Source organism: Giraffa tippelskirchi, chromosome 1 (assembly GCF_054371585.1).
Source record: "Giraffa tippelskirchi isolate mGirTip1 chromosome 1, T2T-mGirTip1v1.2.pri, whole genome shotgun sequence".
NCBI lineage: Eukaryota > Metazoa > Chordata > Mammalia > Artiodactyla > Giraffidae > Giraffa > Giraffa tippelskirchi.
Window position 1 is genome coordinate 135,302,036 of NC_137275.1, and position 13,556 is coordinate 135,315,591.

General features: G+C 37.2%; 1 protein-coding gene across 3 annotated transcripts in view; it reads left to right on the plus strand.

Annotated features, from left to right (window-relative positions):
- Nucleotides 1-13,556, plus strand: part of LINGO2 (leucine rich repeat and Ig domain containing 2) — a 1,356,204-nt gene that overhangs the window by 217,488 nt on the left and 1,125,160 nt on the right. Inside the window, exon 6 of one of the 3 annotated variants that reach the window (XR_014055952.1) lies at nt 13,260-13,415. The exons of the other annotated variants lie outside the window; for them this stretch is intronic. The gene's annotated coding sequence lies outside the window, so the exon portion shown is untranslated. Of the gene's footprint in view, nt 1-13,259; nt 13,416-13,556 lie in introns of those variants that run through there. 3 annotated transcript variants of the gene reach the window in all.

Here is a 13,556-nt window from a genome sequence, read left to right on the forward strand (position 1 = left end):
TTGCAGTCAAGTAACGGATCTTATCATTGCCATCTAATGATGAATATTGTTTCCACCTGAAATTTGAGTTCTTGGCTTTCTCTTTCCTGACCCTTTAGAAACTTACGAATAAGGCTCACCCATTAAAACCAAAATCTGTTCTTAGTTTTTTAAAGGAATCTCCACACTGTTCTCCATATTGTCTGTATCAATTTACATTCACACCAACAGTCTAAGAGGGTTCCCTTTTCTCCACATCCTCAGCAAATCCACTAAGGGACATATACCCTGAGAAAACCATAATTCAAAAAAACACATGTACCCCAGTGTTCATTGCAGGACTATTTACAATTGCTAGGGCATGGAAACAACCTAGATGTCCACCGACAGATCAATGGATAAAGAAGTTGTACATATATACAAGGGAATATGTATATATGTAATATATACGTATATGATATATAATTGTAATATAAATAGAATATTACTCAGCCATGAAAAGGAATGAATTTGAGTCAGTTGTAGTGAGGTCCATGAACCCAGAGCATGTTATGTGCGAATGTATGTGCTAAATCACTTCAGTCGTGTCTGATTCTTTGCAATCCTATGGACTGTAGCCCACCAGTCTCCTCTGTCCATAGGATTTTCCCATGAAGAACACTGTAGTGGGTTGCCATGCCATTCTCCAGGGGATCTTCCCGGCCTAGGGATTGAATCCATGTCTCTTATGTCTCCTGCATTGGCAGGCAGATTCTTTATCACTGCACCATCTGGGAAACCCATGTGTAATATAGATAGCTAGTGAGAGGCTGTTGTATAATGCAGGGAGCCCAGCCTGACTGTCTCTGATGACCTAGAGGGGTGGGATGAGGAGTGGGGTGGGAGCGAAGCTGAGGAAGGAGGGGATATATATATATATATACACACACACATACTTATGGCTGATTTGTGTCATACGGCAGAAACCAACACAACATTGTAAAGGAATTACCTCCAATTAAAAATAAAAAATAAAACCATAGTTTATAGCTTTTTTTTCTTTCAGCCCAGCCTATGTAGACTCATCTGATAATACAATCTTATTTCTGGGAATGGATTGTGAAGGAAAGAAGGATGTGGTTTTCAGGAAGGTTGTTGGTTTAAAAAGAACTTACCATTTACCTGTATCAGTACCATCTGGAATTTGTTTTTGAATTTTGCCTTCGTAGTTCAATCCCATGGACGGAGGAGCCTGGTAGGCTGCGATCCATGGGGTCGCTAGGAGTCGGACACGACTGAGCGACTTCACTTTCACTTTTCACTTTCATGCATTGGAGAAGGAAATGGCAACCCACTCCAGTGTTCTTGCCTGGAGAATCCCAGGGATGGGGGAGCCTGGTGGGCTGCCGTCTATGGGGTCGCACAGAGTCGGACACGACTGAAGTGACTTAGCAGCAGCAGTTCAATCCAGTGCCCTGGATTCCGTATTGTATTTCTTTGCCAGAGAGAGATGTGTGCCCAAGAAGATGAATGTCTCAATCATCTTGAGCATATGTTAGCCATTTTAGTGTTTTACCTTAAGCACTCAGGTGTAAGCAGAGTTTTTATCTTGATGCTCCAATTAAACTGTGAATGGGAGTGCTCAGCAAAACATATGGCTGTTTAAACATATGCCTTCAGCCATCATGCACTCTCTCTTCCTTAAGTTCATTCTACTCTTAATATAACAAGTTGCTGAATTTGGCAGTTCTGTCTCTGGGATCTTTATCATTCTTGCAAATCCACTTAAAATCTTCCTTCTGAACATTGTTGCTTAATTCAGTAGCTTCTTTGATTAAACATGATTCAACCCATTTAGTTGGAATTGACCTCTTCTGATTTTTAGGAAAGGAGTAGAAAGACACCTAGTAATCAGTGCTTAGAAATATTATTGTATCCACAAAGGTTTTTCTTCTGACATTGATCATTGTTTTCTTGCAGTTTAGAAATAATTGTGAGTGTTTGACTTTTAATCCAGTGTGACTAACATTTCCTGAACACCCATTATGGTCCAAGTATTGTGCCCATCACCATGGAGGAAAAGAGATGAAAATGACAGAGTCTGCTCCTCAATAAGTACAGTAAGTGACAGACTTGAGCTGCAGTATTCAGTTTCACTAGGTAAAATATGATCAATATCAGAATAAGATGATCAGTAGGAGAGAAGACCAGAAGAGGAAGTAATTGGTTCTACTGAAGCATCCTTTGATAACCTTTTCGTCACGCCACCTTGCACTAATGGTAGACATAAAGAACAGAAGTGTGCCATAAGGTTAACCAATAAAGTTTAAAAAGGAATGCCTACTCTCACCTAAGAAAAATAAAACTCATATATTTGAGATGTAACACATATCCCATGTGTGGCTGCATCCCCTAAAGAAATGGTGTATTTCTCCCTTCACCACAAACACTGAAAAATACAGTTTGAAATATAAATCCTAAGTTATTACTATATATCAGTTTAGTGGTAATAAAACATGTGCCCTGTATTATACAGTATGTTCTTCTTTAGCCTGTATTTACATTGTTAAAATGGAACAGAGTATCAGTTGTTTGCTTCTTGCTTTAATAAAAAATATCTGGCCTCATCAACTTAGCTGAATTTCATGCTGGTCAGGATAATGATAGATGTGTCCATTGAGTTGGGGAACCATGAAGCTGGGAGAATCAAGAGTGGGTTGGCTTGTGCTGCTTTTAGGAGGAGTGAATAAAAAAGTAGAAATTAAAAAAAAAAAAAAGATTCTGGATTAGTGTGTGGAAAGACAGTACCATACCTGAGATTTAGCAAAATGCATGAAATATTTTATGCACCTAAAAATACCACTTGGGTCATTTTCTTAGCTGACCTGGTCCAAATATAGTTCGTTATCTGCATTAAGATTACTAGTGAAATCACGTATTTCAGGGAATAATAGTTTGAAGAGCTTCTTCAAGACTTTTTGTTTGAGTCTCTTCATGATCTCTGAATTTTGTTGCTGAGTTGTCTGCTGACTAGAGAGATGCTTCAAGAAACCCTCATTACACTTACCTTTATGTAGCTGTTGCTAGAGATACATTTTACTACATACCTCAGTCCTCTACATAAGACCTCAAGCATTTCTTTCAGATGTAAGCGATAAGAGATGTTGTGTAACATCTTTAGAACTGACTACCTTGTTCATTATTCAGCTCACCTCTGTGGGAACCTAAGTTCCTAAGCCTCTCTTGACACTAGTCCTCAGTTTTCTCATCTGTCAGATTAAAATAATCATGACTACTTTCTAAGTTATTTTGAGAATGAACTAAGTCAATGCCTGGAAGGTAAGTAAAACAGTGATTGGCAAATAATAATATCCCATAAGAATAATAGTAATTATTATTATTATTTTATTGCTACTGTGGACTATTATCACTATGAAATGGCACAAACTTCTTTGTGTCCCTCGATAAATAGTTTATTTTCCTTAAGAGCACTGAAAATAATGTTTTTGTTTTTGCTTTGACTCCAGAAAGTCCTGAGTCAGCTTCTGAGACTACTTGAGTAACTTGTATGGGATAAAAGCCTTACATATCTGACTCAAATTTTCCTCTTATTTCAATCTTCAGTATGCCTACGGATTTTCTCTAGCTCCATTTTTATATATTAATTTATAGTTTTCAATTCCATCATTTATAAAGGCAACCCAGATTCTTCCTTAAACTAGATAGAATGATAAACAAGCAGTATGAAAAGAAATATATAAGCAAAGTATTCAGATTGGCCCTAAGTAATTTTTAAAACAACATATTTGAAAGTAAAAATAAAATGTACATGTTTTTAATGTCCAACCTGCTATCAAGAATCATATTATGCCACAAAACAAATAGAAGGTGAAGGCATAGGAATGTTAAGAGATGGATTTAAGTATAACGTCAATCTCTCTGACTTGATTTGCGTTCCTGGAAGAATCAGGTCACAAAAGTCATATAAACAACGCACAGGAGAAAACGCACAGACACTAGTAAGTTGTAGCTACTAGAGAGAGACTTCAAATATACAAGGTGGATTTTCTGACTATTCAGTTTTACTGGTCAGTTATTGCATTCATTTTAACATGAAGCACACCATTAACATTTTATAACATTTTGACAAATTAGATTCATGAAAAGAATTTATCCCTCAAAAATAAAATTTGGAGGTATTTATGAAATGGTTTTAGATGTGCTGTTTTGACCTGAGAATCTGGGTTAATAGAAGAATTCTCTTATTTCTTACCAGGCTCTAAATCACAGGATTCATTACTAGGTGGTGAAAATCACTACCCTTGTTTATTTTCTCTCTTTCTGATAGTTCTACTTGAGTAAAAGTATAACATATTTTGTTTGCCTATATTTATGTTTCCATAGTGATCTAAGGTAGAGAGTGAAAAAAAGCTGCTATAATTCAAACATTTAGGCTTTCTGCGCTAGTGTCTCAGTCAGTGTTTATATTGTGAAGGATGAAGACACAGGAATTATGTGACTAGGGATCTCAGTATTGGCAGATTAGAAAGATTGCTAAACTGGAAACCCCTGAACTGAATGCTCGACGTTCATCACTGTCTATCTTGCTTTCTCCCTGAGCAGGAACTCTGAGAAATACAGTGGTTTCTACTGTAGTAACACCACCAATTGAGGGAAGTGAACAAGTACTATGTGCTAAGCCCTGAGCAGTAGACACTAGATGATAGGTTTGAAAATTCAACAAATAATTTCTTGAAAGAACAGAAGGTTCTTTAAAGAACAGAAAGTAACTAGAGTTACTTGATTGAGGAATTTATATGCCAGGACCAGACAGTCTAAAGAGTAATATTTTGAAAAGAATTACTGATATGCGTAGTTTACACATGGTACAATATTCAGGTTGGGGAGGTACATAGGAAGAGAGCTGGAAAGTTGGAAAGTTAGCAAAGTTGAATTGACCATTGTGTGTTTTGAAGGTAACATGGTGGCCATGGTGGAGAATGTGAAGGAGCTTGAATTCTTTGTATTAGCACATCGGAGAGAATAAACTGGTGCACTGCATGGAGAAAGTAATACATAGAATATTTCAAAATATGGAGATTCTAATAAAATAGATGGAAATAGGCACTTGGAATTAGAAAGTGAGCATAGGCCGGCACCTCCCCATCTGAAGCAAGAAATTAACATGAGATTCTTTAAGATGAAATCTAGACCTTCTGTAGCCAATGAAGAGGATGTACAAGCATTAAACTATTAAAAAAAACCTACAAGTTATCTTGGTGAAGAAAAATGTACTTCGGTTTGACATGGACTTTATATATGCCAAGGGTATGCGTACTATATTTGTCAGCCAAATCCAGCCTGGCACCTATTTTGTAAATGAAGTTTTGTTGAAACACAGCTGCACTTGTTCTTTGTATATCATCACTGCTCTTGTATACTGTAATGGCAGAGTTGAAAAGTTGCAACAAAGCTTATGATCTGAAAAGCTTAAACTTTTACCATCTGGCCCTTTACAGAAAAAACGTGCTGACCCCTGATGTAGACAACAATACAGAAGGCATGTGTTAAGTGTTCAAACACACATGCAGAATTTAATATTTTGGCAGAGAGATATTACCAAAACAAACAAGGGCCAATCTTCTAAGCTATTAAAACAGTTGAGAATCATAGCATGGGTGAGCAGTGGTAGGAACAATGGAATACATTCCTTTTTTAAAAAAGATAGAAGATCTCAGGACTTATTTTGCATAGTTGAAACTTTGTACCATTTGACCAACACCTCCCCATTTTTCCCTCCCACTAGATCCTGGCAATCATCATTCTACTCTCTGCTTCTTTGTGTTTGATAATTTAGATTTCACATATAAGTGAGATCATGCAATACTTGCTTTCTGTGTCTGGCTTACTTCACTTAACGTAATGTCCCCCAGGTCCACTCATGTTGTCACAAATGGCAGCATTTAGTTCTTTTAAAGGTAATATTCTGTTTCATGTATTTTCTTTATCCCTTTGTCCGTCAGTGGACATTTAGTTGTTTTCATGTCTTGGCTGCTGTGAATAATGCTGCAGTGAACGTGAAGGTGGAACACCTTTTTTAAGAACGGTTTCCATTTTCTGTGTGATAATGTGTGTCAGATTGATTGCCAAGACTCTAACTAGAAGATATTAGAGAAACAAAGTGAAAGCAAGAAGTTAATCAGAGGGTCATTATTTTTCTTTACGTTCTTACCACTAACCCGTGGTGCAGACCCTGTTTCCTTCTTCCCTATGAGAAGTCAGTACAACTGCAGAACCAAATCTCCACTCACCTCTCCACCAGCATCCCAGATGTGAGAGCTTGACTGTCTTAATTTCTGTTCTGTTACAGCTAAGTGTGCTTGTGTAAATCCAACACACAGTAGCATTTTATTAGGAACATTTGACCAGAAATTGGGTTTAGGCCATAATACCTATTAGTTGGATTTTGAGCAAGTAACTTATTCTTTCTTGGTCTTTAATTCCTTGTATAAAAGATGGCTGTAATATTTCAAAATTTTTGTCTGAATCACTTATACTTCATGGTATTATGAACAAGAAAAGAGTGGATATATGCAAAAATGTTTTGAAGAACATAAAGCACCATTCAAATAGAGCTACTATAAATTTTCATAGTCCTTAATGTTGTCATTGTTGATCACTTGCTAAGTTGTATCCAACTCTTTGCAACCCCATGGACTGTAGCAAGCCAGGCTTCTTTGTCCGAGTTTGCTCAAATTCATGTCCATTGAATCAGTGATTCTCTCTAACCATCTCATCCTCTGTTGCCCTGTTCTCGTCTTGCCTTCCATCTTTCCCAGCATCAGGTCTTTTCCAATGAGTTGGCTCTTCGAATCAGACGGCCAAAATATTAGAGCTCCAGTTTCAGCATCAGTCCTTCCAATGAATATTCAGTGTTGATTTCCTTTAGAATTGACTGGTTTGATCTCCTTGTAGCCCAAGAGACTCTCAAGAGTCTTCTCTAGCACCACAGTTCAAAATGTATTACTTTACAGCATTGACACATGGGACTAGAATAGTCCTGAGGTGCTAACCCAGAGTAACCTGATGCAATAATGTCATCTGATCCAGCCTAACCTAATGACTCTTTGCTCTGTGAAATCCCTGGGACAAGCTAGTTCAGTTATTTATGTCCATTTTACTGTGGCTTGGATACGAAATATGAATTGCTGGGCAGACATGGTGGACATAAAGACTTATTCATGGGAATTTAGCTCTACTCCACTTTCCTATGATTTTCTCTGAAGATGTAAAGGAAATAAGAAATGTCAGCCTCCATAACATATATGCTGCATAGCTTGTAGTAATTAACTAGTTTTATTGAAGGAACTGGGCCCAAGACTGGGCAAGAGTTCTGTAGAAGCCTTTGAAAAACCTTAAGTGGGAAGATCTGGGGGCTGTTGGAGGCTGGAGCCAGCGTGAGCTCCCCATGGCTCCTTTGACCCATAATCAAGGACCCAAGGAGCTGACTTGATGGCAGTTTTTGAGGAAGTGAAGCACGTAGGGGGTGGGGAAATGGCCAGGTTGGATTAATCCACTGGTCTCAACCAACTCAGGATCAAGATTATTTGGCCATGACTGGCTGATCTTCAGTCTAAGGAGGTACTTCAAATGCATAAGCCTAGTTGAAGTTTAAACCCAGCAAAACATTCCTCCCTATAAATGTAAAATCTCACCCTCACATTGGGGAAGGCAATGGCAACCCACTCCAGTACTCTTGCCTGGAAAATCCCATGGGCGGAGGAGCCTGGTATGCTGCAGTCCAAGGGGTCACGAAGAGTCGGACATGACTGAGAGACTTCACTATTGAAGGAACAACTGGAGAAAAATGAGTAAGTTTGTACTTACATGTGATTAAAGAGAGAAGAAAATTGAAAGGAAATGAAGAAAGAACCAGTAAGAAAATGTTATATGTCAGAAAGTCAAGTTGGCAATAAAGATTTTGTAGAGTGTATAAATGAGAATTTATAAGAGAAGGAAGTATCTGATAAGGAATTTATATTAAGGTGTCTAGATAGTCAAGAACACATTAGGCACTACATATAAAATTTGCCAGTTACGGTTTTTCCTGCTAGTGAAAGTATAACATGGACATCCATATAAGATGTTGAAATTGCTGTGCTCCCACTGGAAATATGATGAGATTTATATAAACCTCGGCATTATACTTCTACACTTCAATAAAGATGTAATATGTTAATGGAATCTGGGATTGAGGCCCTTTTCATTTTGTCAGCTACTAGACTGCAAGTTAATTATGAGTTTTTTGTTCTTTTCCTACAATAAAAGCAAAGTTTTTACAATATTACTTTTGAAAGGCATCAGACACTCAAGTGACTGTATTTCCATGTTTCATAGTCTAAGGAATTACACCACTGTGGAAAATGTTTTAGAGTTCTTTACATTGCTGTCTTGGGATACTCTATGCTAATCTAGATCATTTTATAGCTATAGCAACTAAAGAGCTATAAAGTGAACCACGAAGAGAAATTCATAATAAAATATTAAATTAGAGGCTCCCTCTAAAGTATTGGCTACATCTGAAAAGTGAGTGGGATACTTTGTTAGGTACATGTGTTTTCAGAGCTAACTAGGGTACCATTTAGGACATTGGAGCAGTTCTTGCAGACTTCCTAGGAGGTCTGAAAGGAGTGAATGATTTTCTCAAAGTGCCTGTTTTTTACCCTGGGGAACAATTGAGGCTAGAAGAATCTGGCTGAATCAATGGCTTCTCCCTCCCAGAGTGTTAACAGAACAATTGTAGCCAATATAACATGCTCCTTTTCAGCAATTCAGGTGGGGAGAAGTATCTAAAACTTGTGTCTAAGGCTTCCCTTGCCCAAAGCCCCTTTAACTGTATTCATCTTGGGATAGCTGAAATTAAGAATGTGGGAAAATAAGGAGATGAACTGAGTAGGTCAACTATATTTTTTTCTTTTAGGAATATGTTCTTTATTGCAACTGCAGGAAACTTTTATTATACACTCCTTATCCAGAACATTATCTTTCAGTAATAGAAAAGAACTTTTCCTGGAATTATATATGGTTTCCAGAGGGTCAAAGTATAATATGATAGATTTAGTCATTGTTCCAAACCAAACCTATGAAAGGTATCTTTAGGTGACTAAAAATAAAAGTAAGTGTTAGTTACAGTTATTTCAAATCAAAAACTTCCTGTTACTAGGAATAGTAATGATTTTGTTAGTGTTGGTCAGTCGCTAAGTTGTGTCCAACTCTTTTGATCCCATGGATGGCAGCATGCGAGGCTTCTCTGTCCTCCACTATCTCCCGGGGTTTCCTCACACTCATGTCCATTGAGTCGGTGATGCTATCTAACCATCCCATCCTCTGCCGCCCCCATCTCCTTTTGCCTTCAGTCTTTTCCAAATGAATCTGCACTTTGCATCAGGTGGTCAAAGTATTGGAGCTTCAGCTTTAGCATCAGTCCTCCCAGTGAATATTCAGCGTTGATTTCCTTTAGGAACATAATATGATAGTTAATGATAATGCTATAAATATCTAATATTATTTACCACTTTGTTAATTATCAATGTGGGAATGATAATATCCTCTAATTTATGAAAAAGAACAATAGAGACAGCTAGACACAGTAAGCTGAAGTGGTTAAGACGAAAAGTTCTGGAGTTGGTTCACCTGTGATGAAAATATAGTTCTACCATTAACTGTCTAGGTAGACTTAGGCCATTGTTAAGTCTTGAAATTCTGTTTATCTAATTATGTTTCACTAAATAAATAATATTTAAGTTCTTTTAACCACTAAATTGAATGATGCAGCCAAATGTTGCATGCCACAGTGTCTGACACATAGTAAACACTCATAAAGGTGAACACATATTGTCATTTCTATAATTATTTTTGTCTCTTTTTCTCATAAATTTTCAGCAATGTTTTCAAGCAGTGCCACTGTCATTTAAGTTGTTGAGTCTTTAAAAATAATTTCCTGTTGCTTAGCTAATGAATAGCTATTGACTACATATAAAGAAGTACTACTTGGTGTGTGATGTTTATTTCTTTAAAAAAGTGTGGCAAATGAATGGTAAAGTTCTAAAGGATGTGAGCCGTTTTGTTCACAAACCATGGACATACAGTGTGTCTGTGTAGATGATGGATGCTAATTTAAAGGTGGCCAAGGGATCATGGCCAATTATTAAATTCATTCATATTTTTAATGATTTATAAAGTTAATAATGCCTTGATGATCTTTATAACTGGGCTTTCCTGATGGGTATGTTTCTGGAGACACACTTGCTAGAATATGGAAGGTGACCATTACTTCTAGAATTATTTCATTCTTTTTACCTTTCCCAATTGTACACATCTTGGGATAAACAGAAGATAGGAATAACTTTCTCACAAAGTCAAATTGAATGAAGCTTTTCTTCTCTAATGACTAAGAGGGACAAAGTAAGTATGCAATTCACAAATGGTGCTTATATTCAGCTACCTCTGAATATAAGGTGCTATTTGGTTTGCATCTATTTATTGGGAAGCATTTAATTTTGCTTCTAATAATTTTATATGTCTACAGTAATTCACATTTAGCGTGCATACATAAAAATATAGTGATAATTTTGCACTTTGGAACTGCAGCACATTCTATATTAAGAAATCAGTGTTGTAGTTGAGTTTCAAAACCATTGTGAGCACTGTGAGGATAGATGTCGTTTGTGTTTTACAGGTGAAGGGACTGAGTCATAGGTAGGATGGGTAAGTTGTTTATTGCCACACAATTACTAAATGGTAGAGTTCAAATACAAAATCACAAAATTTTCTTCATTTTCCATTACACTACTATGCCTTATAAAGCAAGCATTTTCATATGACATTTTTTGATCATGTATGTAGTTCAGTTTAGTTCAGTCCAGTTGCTCAGTCACGTCCGACTCTTTGCAACCCCATGAATTGCAGCACACCAGGCCTCCCTATCCATCACCAACTCCCTGAGTCCAGCCAAACCCATATCCATCGAGTCAGTGATGCCATCCAACCATCTCATCCTCTGTCATCCCCTTCTCCTCCTGCCCCCAATCCTTCCTAGCATTAGGGTCTTTTCCAATGAGTCAACCCTTCGCATGAGGTGGCCAAAGTATTGGAGTTTCAGCTTCAACATCATTCCTTCCAATGAACACCCAGGGCTGATCTCCTTTAGGATGGACTGGTTGGATCTCCTTGCAGTCCAAGGGACTCTCAAGAGTCTTCTCCAACACCACACTTCAAAAGCATCAATTCTTCGGTGCTCAGCTCTCTTTATAGTCCAACTCTCACATCCATACATGACTACTGGCAAAACCAGAGCCTTGACTAGATGGACCTTTGTTGGCAAAGTAATGTCTTTGCTTTTTAATATGCTATCTAGGTTGGTCATAACTTTCCTTCCAAGGAGTAAGCATCTTTTAATTTCGTTGCTGCAATCACCATCTGCAGTGATCTTGGAGCCCAGAAAAATAAAGTCAGCCACTGTTTCCACTGTTTTCCCATCTATCTGCCATGAAATGATAGACCGGATGCCATGATCTTAGTTTTCTGAATGTTGAGCTTTAAGCCAACTTTTTCACTCTCCTCGTTCACTTTCATCAAGAGGCTCTTTAGTTCTTCTTCACTTTCTGCCAGAAGGGTGGTGTCATCTGCATATCTGAGGTTATTGATATTTCTCCCAGCAATCTTGATTCCAGCTTGTGCTTCCTTCAGCCCAGCATTTCTCATGATGTACTCTGCATATAAGTTAAATAAGCAGGGTGGCAATATACAGCCTTGACGTACTCCTTTTCCTATTTGGAACCAGTCTGTTGTTTCATGTCCAGTTCTAACTGTTGCTTCCTGACCTGCATACAGGTTTCTCAAGAGACAGGTCAGGTGGTCTGGTATTCCCATCTCTTTCAGAATTTTCCACAGTTTATTGTGATCTACACAGTCAAAGGCTTTGGCATAGTCAATAAAGCAGAAATAGATGTTTTTCTGGTACTCTCTTGCTTTTTCGATGATCCGTCGGATGTTGGCAATTTGATCTCTCGTTCCTCTGCCTTTTCTAAATCCAGCTTGAACATCTGGAAGTTCATGGTTCACATATTGCTGAAGCCTGGCTTGGAGAGTTTTGAGCATTACTTTACTAGCGTGTGAGATGAGTGTAATTGTGCGGTGGTTTGAGCATTCTTTGGCATTGCCTTTCTTTGGGATTGAAATGAAATCTGACCTTTTCCAGTCCTGTGGCCACTGCTGAGTTCGTGTATGTAGATCATGGTATTTTTATTTTAAATAGTTCAGCTTTTTCTAAAAGAATGATGTGTTCTTTTAATGCCATATACCTGAAACTAGCACAATATTGTAAATCAATTATACCAATAAAAAAGTTTAAAATAAATAAATCATCAGAAAAAAGATTAACTTGACGAAGGAGACATAGATAATGTATGGAGCTACAATGTGAATCCAGAGTAACTGACTTGAGTCATTTTTTTTTAATCTTTGGGTGGTGTGTGTGTGTGTGTGTGTATGGAAATGTAGGAAGACACAGATTTTCAGTAATACAGACTTGAATTCATATTCCAGTTTTTCTTCTTGCTAACTCTGTAACCCAGGGTAGTATTTGCATTCTGTGTGTCTCAGTAGATATAGACACATCTCTTTGACACAGTAAGTATAATTAAATAGTATTGTGTGTAGAGGAGAATAAGTGCCACATGATAGTCAATAACTGTACTTCCTTTAATTTGTGGCATTTCTCAATATGCTGTATAAGCATTGATTTACCAGAAACTTCTCAATGAGGGTGTTCATGGTAGGATTAGTGACATCTTAAATTCTGGAATTGTAATTAAGGTCTATCTTTTAAATATATATGCTATTTATATTTATATGATGTATAAGGATAAAATGAGCATATACTCATATAAATTAAAATTTAAATGAAAAATAATAGATCTAAAATATATACATGGGATAATTTTGAATACCTTATTTAATGAAATTTTTGTGGGAGATATTTATTTTAGTTGGTACTTTAGGGGCAATAAATCAGGGAGCTTTTCTTAGCTTAGAAAATGAGGTGGAAGAAGTTTGAGATGGACAATGAAGAAGCAAGTGTCATTTTAAATAGGAATGGGGCCAGTTTAGATTTTGTAGATCAGGAAATAGATAACTTGGAGCTATTAGGGAGATTGTACCAAGGGGAACTTTTCTAGGCAAATAATAAAGAATACAATAAAATAAAACCTCATGAGAGTGATTTTCTTTTTCAAATGTAGGCTTCTGTTTCTATATGACCTGGCATTGACCTGCACGATGCATAACCAAGATCAACTTTGGAATTAGAGAGAAGACAAAGGCTTAGAGACACTGTAGAGCTGCTGCTCACAACCTCTGCTGCCGGACCCTAGATTAAATTCTTGTAAGACCACAAAGTGTCACAGATATAATCACTACACTTTCTAAGCTTCGAAGTCTCAGAAAAGGCAAAGCATAGGTGACTTTCTAATTGTTACTTCCAAAAGGGAAAAAAACCTAACTTCATTGTTTAGTTTCTTCATTTCTTCTTTTTCTTT